Below are 25,298 nucleotides of genomic sequence, written 5' to 3'. Positions count from 1 at the left end.
GAAAGTTGCTACTGTCCTACAAAACTCTGCGCTTGGAGGCCCAACACGTGTCTACAAGAATAAAGTTGCGTAGTAGACATCAAGCTCTTTTCTGGCGCCGTTGCCGGGGAGGTGAGTGCTTGAAGGTATATATATTTAGATCTTGCAATCGAATCTTTTAGTTTCTTGTTTATCACTAGTTTGGTTTATAATAGAAAACTACAAAAAATGGAATTGAGGTTGCATCATATTATTGATCATCTTTATAATATATTTCTTGAAAATGACGGTTCGGAAAATTGTGCTCAATTGATAGAAGAAGAATTCAATAGAATGTTTGGTATAAATGATGAGCATGATTGCAATGTTGTTAGTTTGAATTCTTTGAATATCCATGATGCTAATGATATGCAAAGCCATAAGCTTGGGGATGTTATGTTTGAAGATGATATTTTTAGTCCCCCAAGATTTGATGTGCAAAGTTGTTATAATGATTTCATGCCTCCTATTTATGATGATTATAATGATGAAAGTGGATTTGGAGAGGTCATGACTTTATTTAGGGATGAATCCACCATTTTGGATGAGGCTTCAATTGACTATGATAACAAAGTTTCTATCTATGATGATTATGATGATGACATGTATGCTATAAAGAATAATGATAACCATGAAACTTGTCATCATGATTTTAATTTTCACTCTCATGATAGTTATTTTGTTGAGTTTTCTCCCACTACTATTCATGAGAATAAATTTGCTTATGTGGAGACTAATAAAATTTCTATGCTTGTGGATCATGAAAAGAATGCTCTATATGATAGTTATATTGTTGGATTCATTCATTATGCTACTGAAAATTATTATGAGGGAGGAACTTATGCTTGTAGGAATTGCAATAATATCAAGTTTCCTCTCTATGTGTTGAAATTTTTGAAGTTATGATTGTTTTGCCTTCCTATGCTAGTTGATTCTTGTTCTCATAAGTTGTTTGCTCACAAAATACCTATACATAGGAAGTGGGTTAGACTTAAATGTGCTAGTCATATGCTTCATGATGCTCTCTTTGTGTTTCAATTCTCATATTTTATGCGAGCATCATTGAAATCATCATGCCGAGCTAAAAAGGCATTAAAGAAAAGCGCTTGTTGGGAGACAACCCAACACTTTTACCAACTGTCTTTGTGTGTTCACATGATTATGCTACTGTATTGATCATGTTTTATTGCTTTTGTTTCAATAAAGTGCCAAGTAAGACCTTTGGGATGGCTTACGGTGATAGTTGATTTGATCTTGCTGAAAAACAGAAACTTTTGCTCTAAGAAAAACAATTCTCATTTTTAACACAAGCGTGATAAAATGTTGTTTCTTTTTTCATAAGATCAATAAAAAAATTTCTCAGGTTGTCCTAATTTTTCAGAATTTTTGGAGTAGTAGAAGTATGGTTTGAGTACAGATTACTACAGACTGTTCTGTTTTTGACAGATTCTGTTTTCAATGCTTAGTTTGCTTGCTTCCTAGTTTCTATGGCTTATATTGCTCAATATAAATTGTAGAAATGATATGATACAGTAGGCATTGTGTGATAAGAATCATGAATCTTGTCTTTGGCAGTACCAAAAGTGCAATGGTTTGCTCTTTATCATACTAACCTATCTCACAAAGTTCCGTTAAGTTTTGTGTGATTGAAGTTTTCAAGTTTTGGGTGAGATATCGATATGAGGAGAATAAGGAGCGACAAGAACCTAAGCTTGGGGATTCCCAAGGCACCTCCAAGGAAATATTCAAGGAATATGCAAGTAGCTAAGGATTCCTTCTTTCGTCTCCAACATTATCGGTAACCTCACTTGAATCTATGTTTTCATTTCTCACATGATATGTGTTTTGATTGGAGCGTCAATTATTTTGTTAGGATTTGCCTGCTGTTATTTAGAATAATTTTTTGCATCTTTTATTTCAATAAAAGTGGCAATGATAGCCTTTGCCATGCTTATTTTGCAAGTATACATGTTGCTGTTTGAAAACAGAAAGTTCACCGCTGTTGCAAAAATTCCCTATAGAAGTCAGAATGTGATAAAATGTTGAAACTCTTTCCATAATGAGCTCTGATAAATTTTCTACATTGTGGTAAAGTTTCATAATTTTTAGAGTTAAAGAAGTATTGATACTCTTGCGTTCTTTACAGACTGTACTGTTTTGGCAGATTGTTGTTATGTTTGCATTGTTTGCATATGTTTGCTTGTTTAATGATTCTATTTGCGGATAGGAGTAGTAAATATGCAGAGGCATTTAGTATGCAATGTTGAATAATAATTTTAGTTATTTGCTACAGTAGATAATGATAAGGTTTTTGCATTGGTTTACACTAACTTATCTCACGAGTTCTTGTTGAGTTTTGTGTGGATGAAGATTTTGAGATTTAGGAAAACCGTGATATGAGAGGAATTAAGGAGACACAAAGGCTCAAGCTTGGGTATGCCCAAGGCATCCCAAGATAATATTTCAAGAGGTATCAAGCATCTAAGCTTGGGGATGCCCCGGTAGGCATCCCACCTTTCTTTTCAACAATTATCGGTTAGTATCGGTTGAGCCTAAGTTTTTGCTTCTTCACATGATGTGTGCTATTCTTGGAATGTCATTTTATTTTGTTTTGCTTGCTTTTTTCAATAAATTACTTAGATATGAAAGTTTTTAAATAAAATGGAGTCCTCAAATAGTTGCCAGAGAGGCTAAGTAAGCGGCATTCACATCCCGTCAACGAAGCTCTTTTCTATGTCATTTACTCTTGTGCTTCACTTATATCCTATGAGTAAATTGTTGAATAAATTGAATGTCATGAAGTTGAAATCATATCATGCCTAGTGGTAGCTTCACATTGGGTTTAGAAAGTGAAATCTTTTGAGGCTTGACAATCAGAATATTGGTCATACAAGCAATTCACAAATAATTAGTATAAGGAAGAGAACTTTCACATGCAAATACACTATCATGGAAATCTTTTGTGATTGTGAGCCCCCATCAAAATATTATATGCCAAAATTGTTGACGTTGGACAAGGAAGACAACGCAATGGTTTATGTTTGTTCATATTCACATAGAAGTTATATTGTCATAGATCCTTCAACATATGGTGCTTGCCCCCCATCTTTGCTAGCCAAAAATTCCGCATCAAGTAGAGATACTAATTGTGCATCCAAAAACCCTTAAACCCAAATCTTATTTTCAAGAGTCCACCATACCTACCTAAGGATTGAGCAATATCCTTCAAGTAAGTTGTCATCGGTGCAATAAGGCAATAAAAATTGCTTCTAAAAGTGTAAGATCATTTAGTGTAAGAGAAAATTGAGCGTTGTACGAACTTAAATGACAAAGAATAAAAGCGACAGACTGCATAATAAAGGTTGTCATCTTAAGGGGCAATACAACGTGACGTTCTCTTGCACTAAGGGATTGAACATACAAACAAATAAGCGCATAGCAACCTCTGCTTCCCTCTACGAAGGGCCTATCTTTTACTTTTCAGTATTTACTTTTATGCAAAGAGTCAAAATATTCCTCTCTATTCTTTTTTATTTTCTCTTTTGGTAAGCATCATGTGGTGAGGAAAGATCTAGGCACATATGTCCAGTTGAATATGGGTAGCATGAGTCATTATTGTTGACATCACCCTTGAGGTGAATATGTTGGGAGGCGAAATTATAAGCCCCTATCTTTCTATGTGTCCAGTTGAAATGTTTTGCTCATGTGTACAAGGTGAGTGTTAGCAATCATAGAAGACTATATTATGTTTGAGTATGTGGAGCTCTTACTTAAACTCCGTTGGATAAGTTGAATTGCAATTGCTTGGTTACTAAGAACATAGGTTGTTGGGTTTCAAGAGAATTCATTGTTTGAACCTTAACATGTTAATTGGTTGCCACTATAACATGAGAAGTTTCATAAGAAAGAATTGTTGTTAGGGACATTTACATCTATGCCCTTAACTCGAACCCACTACTCAGTTTTGCCCCTAATTTTTAGGTATGCTCAGTTTTGCCCCTCCGCCGTTAGTTTCACTTATAGAAATGACCTTCTGTACCGTTACCGACCGGTCAAAGGGCTTTGACCGTCTTAAAAAAATAGCAAAAAAATCAAAAAAATGAAACTTTGTGGGATCGAAGATACTCATGTCTACAAGGTATGTACAAATTTTCATGCCGTTCGGACACCTGGGAGCTCATGGCAAAGGAAAACAAATTTTTTGTACGTATGTGAACAGTAAATTCAAGAAAATAGAGAAAAAATCAGAAAAATATGAAATTTTGTGGGACTGAAGATACTCAGGTGCGCAAGATGTGTGCACATTTTTGTTGTGTTTGGACATTGTAGGAGCTGGTGGAGAAAAAAACAAAATTTAGCTCAAAAAAACTTTAAAAAATGCACTATTTTGGTTTTTTTCTCTAGAGCGCCTCGTATGTCATTTGATCACCAAAACTTTCAAGCATCTTGTGCACTCAAGCCTCTTTGAAGCCAAAAAAATCAACTTTTCTTAATTTTGTTTTCTTATTTTTCCAAATTTACTGTTCATAGGCATAAATTATTTTTGTTTTCCTTTGCCACGAGCTCCCGGAGTGTCCAATCAACACAAAAATTTGCACGTGCCTTGCAGACATGACTATCTTCAATCCCACAAAAATTCAGAATTTTTTGATTTTTTTGCTATTTTTTTCCTGGACGGTCAAAGTCCTTTGACCGGGCGGTAACGGCGCAAAAGAGCATTTCTATAAGTGACACTAACGGCGTAGGGGCAAAATCGAGCATACCAAAAAATTAAGGGCAAAACTGAGTAGTGGGTTCGAGTTAGGGGCACAACTGGAATTGGCCCTTGTTGTTATGATGCTAAGAAAAGTGATTGAAATTATCATTGATCAAACTTGTGCACTTTGCTAGCATTCACACTTCATAAATTATTTCTTTTATCATTTACCTACTCGAGGACGAGTAGGAATTAAGCTTGGGGATGCTGATACGTCTCCGATGTATCTATAATTTATGAAGTATTCATGCCAATATATTATCATTCTTGGATGTTTTACAATCATTTTATAGAAAATTTATATCATTTTTTGGGACTAACCTATTGACCCAGTGCCCAGTGCCAGTTGATGGCTTGTTTTTTACATTGCAAGAAATCAATATCAAACAGAGTCCAAACACCGCGAAACTTTATGGAGATTTTTTTGGACCAGAAGAAACCCAATGGGCCAGAGCTGCACCTAGGGGGTGCCCCGAGGGGGGCACAACCCCCTGGCGCGCCCAGGTGGGTTGTGCCCACCTCGGTGGCCTCCCGTACCCCTTCCTTGCACTATAAATTCCCAAATATTCTGAAACCCTTCGGGGTTAACCTAGATCAGAAGTTCCGCCGCCGCAGGGCTCGGTAGCCACCGAAAACCAATCTAGACCCGTTCTGGCACCCTGACGGAGGGGGGAATCATCTCCGGTGGCCATATTCATCATCCTGGCGGCCACCACGATGAGGAGGGAGTAGTCCACCCTCGTGGCTGAGGGTTTGTACCAGTAGCTATGTGTTTAATCTCTCTCTCTCTCTCGTGATCTTTGTCATGGGCTTTGTTAATATAGTTGGATCATATGATGTTTCTCCCCTCTATACTCTCGTTGTGATGAATTGAATCTTTACCCTTTGAAGTTTTGTCACGTCATATCGAATATTCAGAGATGAGAACACATGATATATGTCTTGCAGTATGAATACTTGAGGTGACAATTGGGGTATCTTATTGATTCACTTGATATATGTTATGGCATTCAACTCGTGGATTCCCGCGGTGATATTGGGGTAATCTATGCATAGGGGTTGATGCACGTTTTTCTCCGACGGAAACTTCGGGGTCTCTTTATAGTTCTTTGTGTGGATTGAATATTATGAATATGAATATGCTTTGGTGTTATTCTAGTACGAACTCTAGAATATATCAAATGGAAACAATAGCTTTGTGTTATTTTAGTATGAATTCTTGAATAGATCGATTGGAAAGAATAGCTTTGAGGTGGCTTCGCACCCTACAAACAATTCCTATATTTTGTTCTGCGCTAATAGGAACTCGGGAGTGATTCTTTGCTGTACTTTGAGGGATAATCATATGATCCAACTATGTTAGAATTGTTGAGAGATTTCACTAGCGAAAGTACTAGGCCTTGTTTTTAAGCATTGAAATACCGTTTTTGTGCCCGTTTACTATTGGCTACCTTGCTGATTTTATTTATTCAGATTACAAAAATATATTTCTATCATTCGTATTACACTTTTATCACCATCTATTCGCCGAACTAGTGCACCTATACAATTTTCCATTGTATTGGGTGTGTTGGGGACACAAGAGATTTCTTGTATTTGGTTGCAGGGTCGTTTGGGAGAGACCATGTTCATCCTACACCTCTCATGGATTGATAAACCTTAGGTCATCCACTTGAGGGAAAATTGCTACTGTCCTACAAAACTCTACGCTTGGAGGCCCAACACGTGTCTACAAGAATAAATTTGCATAGTAGACATCAAGAGTGTGTCCACATACCCTCGTAGACCGAAATAGGAAGCGTTTAGTAACGCAATTGATGTAGTCGAACATCTTCACGATCCAACCAATCCAAGTACCGAACGTACGACACCTCCGTGTTCAGCACACGCTCAGCTTGATGACGTCCCTCGAGCTCTTGATCCAGTTGAGGACGAGGAAGAGTTCCGTCAGCACGACGGCGTGGCGATGGTGATGATGAAGTTACCGGCGCAGGGCTTCGCCTAAGCACTACGAAGATATGACCGAGGTGTGTAACTATGGAGGGGGCACCGCACACGGCTAAGACAAATCTTGGAGTGCCTTTGGGGTGCCCCTGCCCACGTATATAAAGGAGGGAGGGAGAGAGGCCGGCCCTCCTAGGGGCGCGCCAAGTGTATGAAGTCCTACTAGGACTCCCAAGTCCTATTAGGATTCCCTTTCCTTTTCGGAGTAGGAAAGAAGGAAAGGAGGGAGAGGGAGAAGGAAAGTAGGGGTCGCGCCCCCACCCCTTGTCCAATTCGGTTTGGGCAGGGGGAGGCGCGCGCCACCTCATGGCCCTTCTTCCCTCTCTCCACTAAAGCCCAATAAGGCCCATTAACTTCCCCCAGCGAATTCCTAAAACTCTCCGATACTCTGAAAAATACCCGAATCACTCGGAACCATTCCGATGTCCGAATATAGCCTTCCAATATATCGATCTTTACCTCTCAACCATTTCGAGACTCCTCGTCATGTCCGTGATCTCATCTGGGACTCTGAACAAACTTTGGTCATCAAATCACATAAGTCATAATATAAATCATCATCGAACGTTAAGTGTGCGGACCCTACGGGTTCGAGAACTATGTAGACATAACCGAGACACATCTTCGGTCAATAACCAATAGTGGAACTTGGATGCTCATATTGTCTCCTACATATTCTATGAAGATCTTTATTGGTCAAACCGCATAACAACATACGTCATTCCCTTTGTCATCGGTATGTTACTTGCCCGAGATTCGATCGTCGGTATCCTCATACCTAGTTCAATCTTGTTACCGGCAAGTCTCTTTACTCGTTCCGTAATGCATCATCATGCAACTAACTCATTAGTCACATTGCTTGCAAGGCTTATAGTGATGTGCATTACCGAGAGGGCCCAGAGATACCTATCCGATACATGGAGTGACAAATCCTAATCTTGATCTATCCCAACTCAACAAACACCATCGGAGACACCTATAGAGCATCTTTATAATCACCCAGTTATGTTGTGACGTTTGATAGCACATAAAGTGTTCCTCCGGTATTCGGGAGTTGCATAATCTCATAGTCAGAGGAATATGTATAAGTCACGAATAAAGCAATAGCAATAAAACTTAACGATCATTATGCTAAGCTAAGGAATGGGTCTTGTCCATCACACCATTCTCTAATGATGTGATCCCGTGTGACGCCCCCGATTCAATCGTACACTAACCATACACGCAAATGTGTACGATCAAGATCAGCAACTCACGGGAAGATATCACAACACAACTCTAGACACAAATTAAAATAATACAAGCTTTATATTACAAGCCAGGGGCCTCGAGGGCTCGAATACATAAGCTCGAATTCACAAGAGTCAGCGGAAGCAACAATATATGGGTACATACATAAGTTAGACAAATCTGCCTTAAAAGGCTAGCACAAAAGCAACATCAATCGAAAAGGCAAGGCCTCCTGCCTAGGAGCCTCGTAACTACTCCTGGTCATCAGCGGCCTCCACGTAGTAGTAGGCACCCTCAGCGTAGTAGCAGTCATTGTCGAAGGTGGCGTCTGGATCCTGGGCTCCACCATCTAGTTGCGACATCTGAGAAGAATGGAAAAGGGGGAGCAAAGCAACCATGAGTATTCATCCAAAGTACTCGCAAGCAAGGATCTACACTACATATGCATCGGTGTCAATGAAATGGGTAGTATCTGTGGACTGAACTGCAGAATGCCAGAAGATAAGGGGGAAAGCCTGGCCTCTCGAAGACTAGCATCTTCAAGTAGCTTCAAGCATCTTGCAGCCTCCGAAGAGATAAGAGTAGCATAAAGTAAAGTAGTAGCAGTGTTATCAACCTCGGCCAAAGATCCTTTCTCAACTCCCTGCGAGAAAGCAATCCCAGAGCCAAACTATCCATTTATCACCTCAAGTATCTAGTTCTAGTTATATCGATCGAGATACAACTCCAAGTATCCGTTACCTTAGGACAGGCTATCGATAGATGTTTTCTTCCCTGCAGGGGTGCACCAACTTACTCACCATGCTCGATTAACTCCGGCCGGACACACTTTCCTGGGTCATGCTCGGCCTCGGCTAAACAATACGCCGCAACTGACCTAGCCTTAATAGAGAGGTCAGCACGACGGACTAAACTTATGCTCCCAGGGGTCATGGGCCATCGCCCCGGGAACTCCTGCACGTTGCATATGCGGCCGGTGAGCAGACCTAGCTACCTCCTTCAAAAAGGCAGGTGCTTACCAGTCCAACCCGGCGCGCGTCGCTCAGTCGCTGACGTCTATTTAGCTTTGGCTGATGCATACGACACAGAACGCCCATACTATGCCCACATGATGGTTAGTGCTATCAGGCCAGAGGCCCCTCGGATCAAACATCCAAATCGTAGCGGATTAGGAACGCGCGGTAACAAGCAGAGACTCACGAAAGATGTGACCCCATCGCCCCATCTCGAGGACTTGCGGCAAGGGCTAAGAATGCCCGGCCATGTCTCGTAAGTATCTTGCGGGCACCTTCTAGGTCAACCTGACTCCACATCACTCGCAAATAAGCTCGCGCGGGTACTCCTCAGGGCCGACCCGTCTTTAGTAACATGGTTCAGTGTAAAGTCATCGTAACCATAGTAACTGTGGGTCTAACACCAAGGGGAACCCTGAGGAACCACCCTCGATGGATTCCACTTGATGTAATCATCAAGGTGAACGTAAGAGGAACCACCCTCGAGGTTCACACTTGAGGGGTTGCATGACAAAGTCGTATCGGAAGTGGTTAAGGGGGAAATCACCCTCGATGACCACGACTGAATAGCTACACTACAGAGATTCATCAGGAGTGATGTATGAGGTGTCACCCTCGGCACTCGATAGTAACTCTGCAGAGTCGTACAACTAGGGGGTGATGTGATGTGAGGTGTCGGGCTTTGGTCATCGATCACGTTGATCGAGTCATCGATGATGAAGCAGGGGCAACAAGGACAAGGTGGGTGTCGGTGTCAAAACCGGCGGATCTCGGGTAGGGGGTCCCGAACTGTGCGTCTAGGATCGATGGTAACAGGAGACGGGGGACACAATGTTTACCCAGGTTCGGGCCCTCTCGATGGAGGTAATACCCTACATCCTGCTTGATTGTTCTTGATGATATGAGTATTACAAGAGTTGATCTACCACGAGATCGTAGAGGCTAAACCCTCGAAGCTAGACTATGGTATGATTGTTGTATCTATCTATCGACTAGCATGGCCCTGGTTTATATAATGCACCAGAGGCCTAGGATAACAAGAGTCCTAGCCGAATACGCCGGTGGGGGAGGAGTCCTTGTCTTGATCACCAAGTCTTGTGGAATCTTCCTTGTATGCGGCAGCTGTCCGGACTAGCCCATGAGTATACGGCCATGGGGATCCTCGGCCCAATCCAATTGATTGGGAGACGACGTGATGAGTACCCCCTAGTCCAGGACACCGTCAGTAGCCCCCTGAACCGGTCTTCAAGTTAGGGACGCTCCTTGATTCTTCCGAACTGCTCTTCATATTCGGCCGTCGGTCTTGAAAACTGGTTCAATAAATCTTCTCATCTTCAATCTTGAGGACTGCCGAAATGCATTCGATGAGTTTATACGTCGGGTATCCGAGGAGCCCCTTTAAGTTTCCGGCCTTTATCAATGCCTTGTTATTTTTAGGCCACACCTCGGGTTTGAAGTTGTTCCCGGGAGGCAGTGTCCTCTTGCGTCCGAGCTCCAACGACGGACTGCATTCGGGGATTTAGTTTGGGACGCCAGTTAATAGCCCCCGGTAGTGTTCGGCGACAGTCGAGGTCAAGCCATAAACACTTCGGCCATTGTTATGAATGGCTCGTCATTTAAACAGTCATCGGATCGCTCACCAGTTTACGCTTATTGTGACAGTCAGTTTTCGGCTTTCTCCACTGAGGTGCTTAACCATGTGAGCTGGAAGCACAGTCGCAGTGGTTCTCCCTTTGCACGCCTAGCCGAACAAAGCGGAACGTAGGAAGCAAGTGCAGGAGCCGGGCAACCCAACTATTGACCGAAGACACAATTTGAAACCGATGCATACATAGCAATATCCGAGAATGTTTTTGCCGAATATCTAAAGGTGTCCGACGTTTCACTGCGAGACTTGTGCTGAAAACACACAAATAGTTTAAAAGTGTCATAAGCTTGGAAAACCAAAAAACGTCAGTAAAAACTTGACGTCTGAACAAGATCAAGTGTTCGGTGCCAATCCAAAAATTGGTCTTAGAAAAAAAAGAGTTCTTCTGTCATGCCTTAACATGTCACATCCTATCTCAAGACTTCAAGCGGGCCAGCCTACGGCTTCAACCTCCTACCCCGAAGGCGGAGTACTTCTCATTAGGCCAGTTTAGCAAACTAAACTCTAGTGGCTTTGAGAGAGAAATTAGGCTCCCCGGCTAGTGACCACACACTCGTGTCGAAAAAAGGAGTGATGAATAATAATAGTAATAAAAACTTTGCAACAACTAAGAAGAAGAACACTTATTATAAAACAGCTCAAATAAATTTAAGAGCCCCCAAGTGACTTGGGTAAAAGAATTTTATGTATAATGATTGTATGTACGGAAGTACTAATATCATATCTTTGTTCACCCGAAGTTTAAACGCGTCTTAACCGACCGTCGGCTTCTCCCTCTTCGGTCAAGGACCGAAAAGTGTTATGTACTCCACCTGTCGAGAATATCGACAGTGTTTTTGATAACCAAGCAACCGGTCCATAAGGCTGTAACAGACAAAGCGCGCTCAGGGAACTTATGCTATATTACAGACGAAGTGTAAGAAGCATCTTCGAAGAAAATAGTACCCCCATCGATACCTTTCTTTGGTGCTCATTATTACTATGAGACTTGTGCAATAGATTTTTTGTACTCATGAGTTCCGTTGTGTGCCGACCATGATTGAAAACAATAAGAGCGCTAGCTTTCGGCTTCACCCAGTCTGAGGTCAGAGCTCGGAGGACCCGGCCGTGACAATCGCAGAGGTGCTCCCTTTACTCCCTAGCCGAACAATCGGGAACGTAGGGGTAAGCACAGGAGCCAGGCAACCCAGCTTGCAAATCGCTTAAGTCAATATGGTGCATATTGTGGCGTAATACACGAATAAGGAACAAAGCCGTACAAGTATAATCATATGCAAGAGGAAAAGCTTCATAAAGGAAGCCCCCAAATAAACGGGGTATTTGAATTTGTGCGTAACAAACAAAGTTTGGACAGGAAATTTTTTACAAGCAACTTTTTTCCAAAAAAGTATAATGCTTGGTCGAACCGAACACAAGTTAAAAATTTAAAACTTTGAACATGAAGGCAACTTAGCTGGTTAATGTGTTCGGTATTGATGACGCGGTCTGAGCTTGATGCGGGACAAGGTTCCATCCCCCAAGCCGGTCCCGAGATGGCGGAGCAAAGGGCTCGGCACTCCGGAGTGGTGATATAGCACAGTCAATCCAGGCCGGCAGAGTGATGCCGAAGTCCCCGACATGGGGTAATGAAGTGTTGTCGAAGCCCCCCGTCCAGCCGAGGTGACGTGGTATGTCAGTACGCTGAGTTGACAATACTGCCCAGCCCGGATCATTTTCCTATGCACAAGAAATAGTGCAAACCGGAGATAATAGTAATGATAAGAAAATGTTGCATAATAAATAATTTATGTAAAGTGAGTAATAAAAGAAATATGGCCTGGCGCCGAAGTCAATGTCGATGCAGGGCGTCGGCGTGATGTGGTAAAGGTGTGGCAAAGCCTGAATTCACAGGTCGGTCCGAGTTCCGGATGCGGCGTTCGCCGGACTATGTACAGAAACTAACCGAACCACCACGTGACCGTCGTTAGTGCGTACATCATTTGATTGACCTGTGTATAGGAACAAACCAGAGTAATAATTTCTTGGGAAACATAAACTCCAACAAGCAAAAATTACTAGGATTAATAGCACCTGATTTATTTGTTGTAGCAATCCGAAGAAAGGTGACTCCCAAAATTGGGACTCGATCCGCACACCCATTGCCCGATGGGCGATAAAGCGACGGCATGGTGATGCTGGCAAAGGTTGGCTTGCGGAGGCAAAGCCCTCGGTCTAGCTAACGTGACGAAGCTGGTCGGCTAGTGACGCTGAAGTCTCCGGAGTAGGTTGATGAAGAGATGGTGAAGCCCCCGGTCCAGCCGAGATGTCGAAGCCTCGATGTCAAACGATGAGTCGAAGTAGGTCGGCATGATGGACATCGGCTTGAAGAAGCAATAGTGCGGCCTTGCCGATGCCGGTCGTGACGTGGTCGATGCCGGCTTGATGAAGTGACCGTGCGGCGATGCCGGTGTACCCGCTCCATGTAATCTGTGGGGCGGCGATGTTGGTGATGATTTATCCTTCGCGATGCCGGACTCTTGTTCGGCTTGCCGAGATGATGATCCGAAGAAGTTGAGCTCGGCTCAACAAAGTGACGACGTGTCTAGCGCAGGTCGGCAGCCTTGGAGCAATATTGCCGGACTGGTTTGACACCAGCATGATGATGAAGATGACCTCAGAGGAGGTTTAACAATTTACGGGCACATGTTTAAAAACAACGCGCAATACCCTAGAAGAGAATTCCTCTAAAAAGGTTGTCCAATATCACGTTCATAAAGAAACATGAATTCGGGTCGGATCCGTATTCGCGCAGAAAACAGATCTGAAAATTGGTCCACTCATCGAAAGGTTCCCGGAGTTTGAACCGTCGGATCGAGCTGAAATTTGGAGGGGTGGTAGATATGGGAATGCCGCAGTAGATGAATGGTTGGATCTTCCAAAGGACCTCCGAGCTAGAATCTGGAGACCATGCCCTAAACTCGTCCAAATTCCCGTCTAGGTTTGACAGGGCTCCGGTATATCGTAGATTGTTGAAAATTCCTCCATCAGAACTCGACGAAATTTTGCATGGCTGTTGTAGACGTAATTCCGCACTATTACACCGAAGCAATCGTCAAACCGACGCTCGAGGAGGTGGTGATGGCGGATACGAGTTCGTTTTCCATAAAAACAGCACGACTGCCCGAGGGCAATGTTGACGTTGAGCCCTCGAGCTCCATGGATGATTCCTCTATGATCATGATAGAGATCCGAGTTGATGTTGAAGAAGGCACCCGTCCAAACATGACGACCGGAGATGGAGCACGGTCCTCGGTCAAGCCAAGGTGACCTGTCGAGCCGGCGACAAAGATGTCGGCGTCGCAGTTGACCTGCGGGCGAGCCATTGATCCTTTTGCCGATCACATAGCGGAACTCTCAATGAAAGCACCAATGTCGGTGTCAAAACCGGCGGATCTCAAGTAGGGGGTCCCGAACTGTGTGTCTAGGATTGATGGTAACCGGAGACGGGGGACACAATGTTTACCCAGGTTCGGGCCCTCTCGATGGAGGTAATACCCTACGTCCTGCTTGATTGTTCTTGATGATATGAGTATTACAAGAGTTGATCTACCACGAGATCGTAGAGGCTAAACCCTAGAAGCTAGCCTATGGTATGATTGTTGTATCTATCTATCGACTAGCATGGCCCTGGTTTATATAATGCACCAGATGCCTGGGATAACAAGAGTCCTAGCCGAATACGCCGGTGGGGGAGGAGTCCTTGTCTTGATCACCAAGTCTTGTGGAATCTTCCTTGTATGCGGCAGCTGTCCGGACTGGCCCATGAGTATACGGCCATGGGGGTCCTCGGCCCAATCCAACTGATCGGGAGACGACGTGATGAGTACCCCCTAGTCCAGGACACCGTCAGTGGGGGTCACTAATGGATCACTAAGCAACCTATGTTAAGCAGTTTAGGATAAGCAGGTAAGTTAACAATAAGCAGGTTACAAAAGCAGGCTATGCATCAGAATAGGAGCAAATAATAACAGTAGAAAAATCTAATGCAAGCATGAGAGAATGGAATGGGCGATATCGGGATGATCAAAGGGGGGGCTTGCCTGGAAGCTCTGCTGAAAAGGGAGAAGTGTCGTTGGTGACGTAGTCGATCATAGGGGCATCATCGGTCTCGGGGTCTACCGCAGAGAAGAGGGGGAAGAAACAGTAAATACAAAGCAAACAGAGGTACCACTAAGCATCACATGATGAAAAGCAGAACTAGGGTCGACCTAACGTAGTACTACACGATATAGGTGAAGGGGGGACTCAACCGGGAATGTATTCCCGGTTCTGAACCTGAGTCAGACAAATGACCGGAGGGGGAATGTTCCATGTTCAGATAGTTAGCAGCATCTGAGAGGTAAACGGACCGCGCATTCGGATTCGTATCATTGTTCTGAGCAACTTTCATGTAGAAAACATTTTCATCCGAGTTACGGATTAATTTCTATGATTTTTCAAAGTTTTAAACATATTCTGAAATGATTAAAATAATAGAAAAAGAGTTACTGTGTCAGTATGACGTCAGCAATGCGTCAACATTCTGCTGACCTGCTGACTGGTCGAACTGACAGGTGGGGCCCACCTGTCAGCCTCTCTGGATTAAACAGTGGGTTAAACTAATCTAACAAACTAATTAGAGGGGTGGGCCCGAAGTGTCAATGACTAACTAACTACTAATTAAATAACAGATTTTAACTAGCAGTTTTATTTATTTATCAAAACGTTTAAGCTAGTGGGGCCCGCATGTCAGTGGGTCAGAGTGCCCAGTCAGCAGTTGACCCAGTCAATAGGGTCAACTGGGGCCCGTGGGGCCCAGCGGCAGTGTCACAAGAGGGCCACTTATGAGGCCACGTCGGCGACGACCAAAGACGCGACGCCAGCGACCAAAACAGCGGCGGGGCTCGCCGGACTTCGCTGCAAATCACGCACATGGGGTCTTTTGGCATGGGACTTGGCGCGTTCAAACGAGCGCATGAAGGCGGGTCGACTGGGGGCGGTGGCGTCGCCAGAGTTGGCCGGAGCGGCGCTGACAAGCGGCGAGGGTGGCGGTCGCGCTCGGGCGACGATGAGGATGGTGCTACGGGGCACGGCATGGGATGCGGTCCAGGGCACTGGGCTACGGGGAGCGAGCTGAGCACGAGGTCGTGTTCGGCTGAGCTCGCCGGCGGGTGTGGCCACGGCGACTATGAAGCGGGGCGGCGACGAGCTACGGCGATGACGACGAGCTAGCTAGGGGGAAACACGCGGTGCAAGGAGAAGAATGGAGGGAGGGAGGAGCTCACCGAGCGGCTTTCAAAAGCCCGCGACAGCTTAGGAGTGCAGAGGTGGCCGGAGACGACGGCGGTCACCGACTCACCAGCGACAGAGAAGATGGGGACGAGCTCGATCCCGACCGTGCGGTCGTAGCCAAGCTCGATGGCGAGGCGTAGTCAAGGTAGAGGTCAACGGCGCGTCTCGTGGATGTTCTGGTGAGGTGCAGGGTGGGTGGTGGCCGCGGCTACGGCACAGCCATGGCGACGGCGGCGCTCGGTTGAGGTGGGGAGTGAGAGGAAGTGTGAGGAGGGCAAGCAGGGGAGTGGGTGGAGGTAGGTGGGGGGAGGAATCGAGGAGCTGGAGGTGGGGTACTCTTATCTACCCGCGGCGTTCCCGGCGAGGTGGTCGGGCGGCAACGAGACCCTGTAGCGGCACGCACCGGGGGAACAGGAGGGAGGGAGAGCAACTGGGGAGAGGGCATGGGCCGGCCCTGCTGGGCCAGCTGGCTCGGGTGGGCCGAAGCCCAAGTGGGGCAGGGGCTTTCTCTCCCCTCTGGTTTTCCTTTTCTCTTTTTTTTTGTTTTTCTTTTTCCAGCAGCTTTTGCTTTTTTCTTTTAGCCACAAATGACTTTGCAAAAAAATATGCCACTGGCCAAAACAATTGCAAAGAATTATTGTGCACTGCCACAAAAAGATTGTGAGGCTTTTGAAAAAGGTTGCAATTTTTATAAATTAAAAAGGCATTTAATCTATTGTTTTAGCCACTGCTTTAATTGGTTTAGGCCATTTAAACACCTTGCAAAAATGTTGGTTCACCACGAATACTAATAAATGATTATTTGCCACAAGATGAACATTTTAGTTTTCATGTCTGACAAATATGAATTTTTGACTTCAGATTGGATTTGAATTTGAATTGTGATTTGGATCAAGTGAAAGATTAACAACAGTAAATGTGATGACATGGCACCATTAACAGGGAATTACTGTAGCATGCCACTGGGGGTGTTGCAAATCTCCTCCACTGCAAGAAATCTTGTCCCGAGATTTAAGAGGTGGAGTAAGGGGGGAGGTTCTGGTTACGAAAATCTAACGGATCTCTCGGTCTTAGTTGGTCTTCCCAAAGTAGTTGATCCTCTTCATCGATGTCTTTATTTCTGTGCTCCAGGTCATCATGATGAAGTCATCACCCTTAGTTTGGGGTCTTCATCATACTTACGAATAGGTAAGGGGGAGGTCAACACCAATAGAATGTTATAAGGGTAATCATCTGGGGTTATCCCACGAATGAACATATGAGTATCTCTCAAGTTGGAACTCAGGAAATACATCGAGAGAATTAAAGTACGCATGAGAATTTTCAAGCGGTAGGCAAATGTTCGATGCCTGAAACAGAGGGTGAGAGGGGTTCAGAGCAACAAAATAAATCTCGCGTCAGACACCGAAATAGAATAAGTGAAGGAAGGTGGCTCGTAAAATACATACGAAGCCATGTGTAAAGTATACTTCAGAATCAAGGTAATACATGAGAGTCAAGTTTCGACCCTGTGGAACTATGGGTTATGGGCCCACCATGTGGGTTAAAATGTAGGAAGGGTGTTGACATCTTGCACGATCATGATAGCAAGGCATGTCAGAGGATAGCCTGTCAGTTATGTTGCCAACAACGATGGTACCAAGGGCGAGGGATGAAGAGAACTATTTTCCTGCTAGGCGGACCAATAGGCAAAGTTCGCGTCCATCGGTGGTTACCGGAATGTCAACAACAATAATAACAAGGTCTTACTGACAAATTGTACACCGAGGTGTTTACATAAGCAGGGAACTATTACTGCCTAGATCATATAGATCACAAGAAAGGTTAAACAAAACAATGGAAAGGAAAATGTGGTTATTAGTTTAACCAGACCAATGGAAAGGAAAGGGTGCTTATACAAAAGTATTAGAGTATATGCTTCCCAAGAACAAACAGAGCATGATATACATGACAGGACATCAAACACTTATCCATTTAGATAATTGGGGCAAGGAGAATCATGATGTTTACCCGTACAACGGTGTTTGGATAATTAATCAAGAAACATTTAACATTGCGCCTCCAATGTTTTTAATGATGTTCTGAGTAACACAATCATACTTGGGGATAGCATTGACATGGTCATCAGGTAAAGGTCAGACCTTGGGAACACAAAGGATCCATCCGGAATTTCTAGAACATCTCATGCAATTTTATCAGGGAAAGACGAGGAGGTAGCCGATGGGTTCAGCAGCAATCCATCAACATGTCACAAAGGATGTATTTCCAAAATTATATTAACAAGTTTATGTTGGGGCGAAGGCATAAATGTTGTCGATGATAACACAAATCATCGAGGGGCGAGGGTGGTATTTCTCATCATGAATTTAATTAATATCCTGGAAGAGCTCAGAATGTTGATGACGATCACAACACATTTGTCGAGAAATTTCATGAAGATGTAATCGATCGACGATGACATCAAGTCAAAGGAATGATGAAGCGAAAGGTTGTTGGAACCAAGGGTACAACACAAACTCGAAATCAAGCTTGTTGTTCAAGGCGAAAAGATATGATGAGGAAAATCGACGTAGGCTTAGCTCATCGTCGAAGATTTTGCTCCAGAAAGAAGGACCAGTTAGTGCAGTTAAATTTTAGCACGATAATGATATAGCTGATCGGGCTAGGAATGACTTGAAGGATTATTAAGCTCGTAAGCAACGAAGATTACTTAGAGTTATAGAATCAGAGCGCGGAAACGATTCACTTATTGGTGTTCTCGAGTGACTAATAAGTCAAAACCCGGGGGAAATATGAAAACGGTGAAAAGTAATACAAGATGAAGACCCATAGGAAGCAACACGGTTCTTTGATATTCTCGAGATACCGGAGGGTAATACTCGAAGGAAGATCAAAAATAGGGGGGTGCGAAGATGTATTGATCTGTAGAAGACAAGTGCGTTAACTTGTTTGAGAAATGGAATCAAGGAGAAAATATGGTCGGAACCATGATTGCAAAGCATCAATTCACAGATACCGGATGGTATTATGTCAAGGAAGTTATTATTACAAGAAGCTTACATGATAGGATCTACATCGTGTCCATGCGCATGAACAAAAAGTACAAGGTCGACTCCCACTTCTCCAATGCATAACCTTTCATTCACTTATTGCGTTCAATGAAGTTGTAGTGTTGAAATTTTATCTGGCAAAATGTCAGAAGAGTATGACTCGTGAAAACTCTTGGGTTCACACGGATTAGGGAAGGCATAGGTTCAACCCATAGGGGCATCTTAGGAACATATAGTGCAAATTTCAAGAATAATTGATGCAAGTTAGAAGGTAGAGTATGGCTGACAAAAGCAGAGGATACAAATTTACCAAAGGCATGATGTGTCAGGTAAGAACTCACAAGGTTACTGGATATGAAGGACACTTTCGAATAATAATCTACTAAAGGGTCTGGCGGTCCACAAGGATCTGATGTGAGTAACGATACTCAACGAGAAGAAGAAAGAATGCAAAGGCATCAAATTATAGAAATTTTAGGATAATTTCAAAGCTTCAATACAAAGGGATTATGATACCCAGATCGACGTATCTGAATCAGATGCTATGATTAGGTATGAGTATGTTGAATAGGATTAGATGGGCAATCCATCAAGGTTTGATTTGCCGAGAACCAGCTATTGTCCGGAATGACATCTGAGCTGGAAGAACAATTTCCAGGGAACAACTGATGATTGCGTGCATTCACACACATGTTGAATCGACATGGTAAGGATGACAATCGCAAAGGATTTTAAATGAATATTGCTAGACATATGGAATTAACCAAAATGCAAGCAGGTAAGGAAGAACAAGAGCAATAGGGTACTTAAGGATTTTCAGAAGATCAAATAGTATTTTGAAGAATTTTGTGAAACACAAGAACAACTAGGGATGAGCGAATACTCGATAAGTGCGAGGAATTATCCATAGGGGTATTCATGCGGCAAGGAACTGCAGGGCAGTAAGCATAAGAGATTCTCGGGGCAACGGAGAGTATTTCGGGGCATCTTGTAATAACAAGAGCAACAGGGAATGATTGTATGAATGGCAAGTGTACATAGTTATCCATATGGATATATCGGTGCCAGGGAATTGCAAAAGCGACGGGCACAAATTCTCAAGAGAACATTATAGAGTATCTTCGGAATCTTCTGGTGCAGCAGGCGATCATTTGTAATAATGGGCTCTCCGGGAGGAAGTAGCTATGAGATCCTAATGTTAGAGTTAGCAAAATCGTTTCACCCGAATGGAAGAAAGATCAGATTCCCAGAGTATAGATGAGGAATAAAAGATCCTAATACCACCCAATTGGCGATGTGGGCCCGTAAGCCACATAGCCAAGTTAGTAAAACAGTTTTTGGTTACTAGACTCAACTTCAGCCAAGGAGTTGGAAAGGGAGATACCTACACGCAGTCGGCTCCGATACCAACCTATGACGCCCCCGATTCAATCATACACTAATCATACACGCAAATGTGTACGATCAAGATCAGGGACTCACGGGAAGATATCACAACACAACTCTAGACACAAATTAAAATAATACAAGCCAGGGGCCTCGAGGGCTCGAATACATAAGCTCGAATTCACAAGAGTCAGCAGAAGCAACAATATCTGAGTATAGACATAAGTTAGACAAGTCTTCCTTAAAAAGGCTAGCACAAAAGCAACATCGATCGAAAAGGCAAGGCCTCCTGCCTGGGAGCCTCCTACCTACTCCTGGTCATCGGTAGCCTCCACGTAGTAGTAGGCACCCTCAGCATAGTAGCAGTCGTCGTCGAAGGTGGCGTCTGGATCCTGAGCTCCACCATCTGGTTGCGACATCTGAGAATAATGGAAAAGGGGGAAAAGGGGGAGTGATAGAGGCAAAGGTGTCCTGATGTTTCGATGAGATGGTGGATATCGTTTTCTATGGGAGTCAACCTTGACAATCCGACTATGAACGTGCGAGACGTCGCGCCTTAGCAGTCGCTCAACCAACTTCCGAGGGGTTATTGACCACGCCGGAGCACGATCACCTGACCAGAGGGTCTGTTTCCTGCGAGCAAACAAAGAACAAGCAAGGAACTGAGATTGCAATCAGGATATTGCGAATATAAGATGAAAGCTTTATTGATCAAGGTGGGGTTTTGTGACGTCTTGGTCTAGTCGTTGAACACAAACGAAGTACGCGAAGTTGCAGCTCTGGCGAACTTTTAATCTAAACAAAACCCAAAGTCTAAGCGATGCCCTAAGGGCTGTATATATGGAGGAGAGAGGGGGAATTTTGTGGCCCTTAGAGGAGGTGTCCGAAACCAACCCTAACTCTTGTTTCCCCACACATACGGACTCTAAAAACTGCCTATAATCAAGTATTTCGAAATTACATGGGCCTGGCCCAAAAATAAGGTGACGCAGCACCTAGAATAGCCTCTGGACGAAATTTATGAAGTGGCATCTTGTATATTTCGTCCCAGGCTTCATGCACTCATTATGGTGGCTTCAAAGTCCTGGAATCATCACTTGTAACTCCGTTCTTATTCCCCTTGTGCACGCCATCATCTCCATGCTTGAACTTGCTCCAAGGTTCATCTTTATTGTCCAACCTAGGCCCTTCATTTGTAAGCAAAACAAATGTATCCAATTTAGGTAGCCTCATATTCTCATGAACATTAGAATCGTTACCAAGAAAGGAAAGTACCTGATAATTCAATTGGCGTGCGCGAGCTCTAGTAATTGGTCCAGTATGTATAGTAGCAGGGGTTATGGGTGTAACAATGGTATTGATGTCCTCATCATCCTCCCCTTCTTGAAATGAAGTCGTCCTCGACGAAAGCTCATCTTCCTCACCCAAATAAGGCTTCAAATCTGCAATGTTAAAAGTGGGACTAACCCAAAAATCTGCAGGCAGCTCAAGTTTATATGCATTATCATTTATTTTCTCTAACACCTTAAAAGGACCATCAACACGTGGCATTAGCTTTGATTTGCGCAAATTAGGAAATCTATCCTTACGCAAATGTAACCAAACAAGATTTCCAGGTGCAAACACGACATGTTTTCTACCCTTATCTCCAGCAAGTTTATATTTAGCATTCATACACTCAATGTTTTCCTTATTTAACTCATGCATTTTTAAAATCAATTCAGCACGTTCTTTAGCATCAAAATTAACCTTCTCCGAAGATGGAAGAGGCAACAAATCAATAGGTGCATGAGGTAGGAAACCATACACAATTTCAAAAGGGCACATCTTAGTAGTAGAATGCAATGAACGATTATAAGCAAATTCAATATGAGGCAAGCATTCTTCCCACATTTTCTTATTATTCTTCAAAATAGCCCTAAGCATAGTAGACAATGTTCTATTGACTGCTTCAGTTTGTCCATCAGTTTGGGTGACAAGTAGTACTAAAAAGCAGTTTAGTCCCCAACTTAGCCCATAAACATCTCCAAAAGTGGCTAAGAAATTTAGTATCACGATCTGAAACAATATTATTTGGCACTGCATGCAAGCAAATAATTTCACGAAAGAACAAATCAGCAAAATTAACAGCATCATTGCTTTTATGACATGGTATAAAGTGTGCCATTTTCGAGAACCTATCCACGACAACAAATATGCTATCCCTCCCCTTCTTTATTCGAGGTAAACCTAAAAAAAGTCCATAGATATATCCTTCCAAGGAACACTAGGTACAGGCAAAGGCATATATAAACCATGAGGATTGAGTTGTGACTTAGCTTTTTGACATATAGTGCAGCGAGCAACAAAACGCTCAACATCCCGTCTCATCTTTGGCCAAAAGAAATGTATAGCAAGTATGTCCTCCGTCTTCTTCACGCCAAAGTGTCCCATTAATCCTCCTCCATGCGCCTCCTGCAACAACAAAAGACGAATGGAGCTAGCTGGAATGCATAGCTTGTTAGCACGGAACACAAATCCATCATTAACGACGAACTTGTTCCAAGTTCTTCCTTGTTTAGAATTCTGCATTACATCTTTAAAATCAGCATCATGCACATATTGATCTTTGATGGTCTCCAAACCAAATATTTTGAAGCCAAGCTGTGAAAGCATATAGAATGCATCAGCAATAACATTTTATTTACCCTTCTTGTGTTTAATAACATAAGGGAAAGTCTCAATGAGTTCAGCCCAGAAGGTCAAATACTTGCTGCAAATGGGTGACATGATCTTGCAAGGATTTGATGTAGATTAAGATGTCATCAACAAAATCAAGTACACAAACCCTAGTCAGCTCAGCCAGAATTGTGTTCATAGCACTCTGGAGGGTGGGTGGTGCATTTGTGAGCCCAAATAGCCTAAAATTCATAGTGACGTGGGTCTTGAATGCCGTTTTGTATTCGTCTGCTTCATGTAATCTTATCTGATGGTAACCAACTCTCAGATCCAGCTTAGTAAACCAAACAGCACAAGATAACTCATCCAACAATTCTTCAACTACAGGCATTGGGTATTTTATTAGACGAATCCATCTTATTTCCTTATTTCTCTGTTTTGGTAGCAGGAGAAGTAGTTTGTTCAGCCCGGACTTCAAAGTAGTCTCCCCCGTTGACCTTCTTTTTTAGATAGAATCCTCAATGAGTGGAAAGGACTCCCAAACTTGCTCCACAGTACTATACCATACAGAGCCGCGCCCTTGTGATATGATAAGAAGAAAAGGGGCCAGGCCGCCCTCTTTTCTTTTCCGCACCAAGCCTTCTTGTAAAATCGGGTGTATAGCTCAGTTGGTAGAGCATTGGGCTTTTAACCTAATGGTCGCAGGTTCAAGTCCTGCTATACCCAAAACAAAAAAAACCACTCTTGTATTCGTAAGGATGCATAGTAGCCTTCAAAGAGCACTCTTTGGCCTTGAGAAAAGCCCCTTTCTCATCAACATCTCGACTTCGCTCGTTGTTTGAGGTAAGTATAAAGGAGATCAGATCTGTCCCGGGAATCTAAGGATACAGAAATATGGAATCGAGCATAGATTATAGGAAACAAGCAAACAGAACAGGTTGGATCCCATCTTTAACTGCACAGAGCAGCAGCCTACTATTGATTGATGATCTTACCTTCCTGAGAGTCGAGGAACAGCAGATGAGATAGCCGAAAGGGGGGACCCCGAGTAATAGGTTTCCTTTTCCGGTTTAGGCTTGAGAGAAATCAGGAACTGAACTGAGCACTCCACAAGTATGGATTGGATTGTTTCATTCTGATACCAACTTTCATGCTGGAAGATAAGGTTGCCATACTGGGAAAGGGGGAAAGGAAATAGGATCCCCTCTCTTCTCTACAGGAATGAACTTCTCCTCACCGACCACTGGCACTATACTTAGGTTAGGCGCAATAGGTGACTTAGGTTGGGTTGTCTGGATCAATCCTACAACGAATAGCTCTCTTTCCTTTTAATGGAACACTCACTAGATTCTGCTAAATAAGGATAACTGCAAAGATAAGCCGGGTCATCCGAAAATCCAGGAAATATTTCCTTGATTTTCTGCATGGCATATTTCCTATCATTTCACAACCTACTTTTTTTCTTAGTTAGATACTATAGCACCTTCCCTTCATGGGGAGATGTTTATATACCATCTAAATTCATTTATTCATTCATTACTTACTTGCTCTTCTTTCCCAGTGATCGGAATAGGGATTTCCATGGATTGTAGGCCCTCGATTGTAATGATGGTATCAATGAAAGATGAAATAACATGATACTATTTAAAGCAATGGTTGATAGAGCGAGGTCTAACCTTGATTGGGTAGACCGAGAAGCAAACCACTAAGCAACTGGACTGCAGCCCCGAGAAAACAAGCAATTTGGAAAAGCAAGTTAGGAATACGGTGGCGATGCAGCAACGATACGCATTCCCGCAAGGGGTAGTGAAAAGCCATTAGGGGGAAGAGATAGGTTTCTTATTCTAAGCCAAATTACTATACCATAAGGAGATTACCATTATGAGATGACACTTGAGAGGGCACTTTAAAGTGATTGAACCCACTTTCCATGTTAGTTTAAGCAACAATATCGCTAGGGACCAAAGTAGTGAAAACGGTAGCTCCATTTTCCAAAACTTTCTGTCTCATAAGACTGTGAAACCACACAATTTGACATTCCCCTTGGGAAATAGGGAAAAACAGGCCCCGGATTTCGATAACTTATGTCTCGCCTAGTGGAAAAGTACACAATTAACTAAGAAGATTGGAAGGTGGTATGAAAATACTCATTGGGCCTTTCGTTCCAGCAGTCATGATATAGCTTCTAGCTTTAACCGCTCTTAAGGTGCCCGCACTCTTGGCTT

The 25,298-nt window shown here is 43.4% G+C and overlaps 1 non-coding gene across 1 annotated transcript; it reads left to right on the top strand.

The window, feature by feature from the left end:
• The first annotated feature begins 23,726 nt into the window (after window positions 1-23,726).
• TRNAK-UUU lies at window positions 23,727-23,799 on the top strand. The gene has a single exon. It is a non-coding gene; the product is annotated as a tRNA-Lys (tRNA).
• The last annotated feature ends 1,499 nt before the right edge of the window (window positions 23,800-25,298 follow it).

The sequence above is a fragment of the Triticum urartu genome, chromosome 2, assembly GCF_003073215.2.
Source record: "Triticum urartu cultivar G1812 chromosome 2, Tu2.1, whole genome shotgun sequence".
NCBI lineage: Eukaryota > Viridiplantae > Streptophyta > Magnoliopsida > Poales > Poaceae > Triticum > Triticum urartu.
The sequence above is the reverse complement of the archived record's forward strand: the minus strand, read 5'-3'. Positions and strand labels throughout refer to the sequence as shown.